We start from the raw sequence: 1,019 nt of genomic DNA, 5'->3' as shown, positions 1-1,019 counted from the left end.
ACTTAGGACGGAAGAATCCCATGCACTGCTACAGACTAGGGACCGAATGGCTAGGTAGCAGTTCTGCTGAAAAGGACCTAGGGGTCACAGTGGACGAGAAGCTGGATATGAGTCAACAGTGTGCTCTTGTTGCCAAGAAGGCTAACGGCATTTTGTCCTGTATAAGTAGGGGCATTGCCAGCAGATCGAGGAACGTGATCGTTCCCCTCTATTCGACATTGGTGAGGCCTCATCTGGAATACTGTGTCCAGTTTTGGGCCCCACACTACAAGAAGGATGTGGAAAAATTGGAAAGAGTCCAGCGGAGGGCAACAAAAATGATTAGGGGGCTGGAGCACATGACTTATGAGGAGAGGCTGAGGGAACTGGGATTGTTTAGTCTCCAGAAGAGAAGAATGAGGGGGGATTAAAGAGGCTAGGACTTTTCAGCTTGGAGAAGAGCAGACTAAGGGAGGATATGATAGAAGTCTATAAAATCATAAGTGATGTGGAGAAAGTGAATAAGGAAAAGTTATTTACTTGTTCCCATAATATAAGAACTAGGTGTCACCAAATGAAATTAATGGGCAGCAGGTTTAAAACAAATAAAAGGAAGTTCTTCTTCACACAGTGCACAGTCAACTTGTGGAACTCCTTGCCTGAGGAGGTTGTGAAGGCTAGGACTATAACAGAGGGTGGAGATGGATGGCAGGAGAGAGATCACTTGATCATTCCTGTTTGGTTCACTGCCTCTGGGGCACCTGGCATTGGCCCCTGTTGGTAGACAGGACACTGGACTAAATGGACCTTTGGTCTGACCCAGTATGGCCATTCTTATGTTCTTAATTTGATAGCTGCTTTCAACTACCTGAAGGGGGGTTCCAAAGAGGATGGAGCTCGGCTGTTCTCAGTGGTGGAAGATGTCAGAACAAGGAGTAATGGTCTCAAGTTGCAGTGGGGGAGGTTTAGGTTGGATATTAGGAAAAACTTTTTCACTAGGAGGGTGGTGAAGCACTGGAATGGGTTACCTAGGGAGGTGG

This window comes from Trachemys scripta, chromosome 16 (assembly GCF_013100865.1).
Source record: "Trachemys scripta elegans isolate TJP31775 chromosome 16, CAS_Tse_1.0, whole genome shotgun sequence".
Taxonomy (NCBI): domain Eukaryota; kingdom Metazoa; phylum Chordata; order Testudines; family Emydidae; genus Trachemys; species Trachemys scripta.
Note: the sequence above shows the minus strand (reverse complement) of the source record.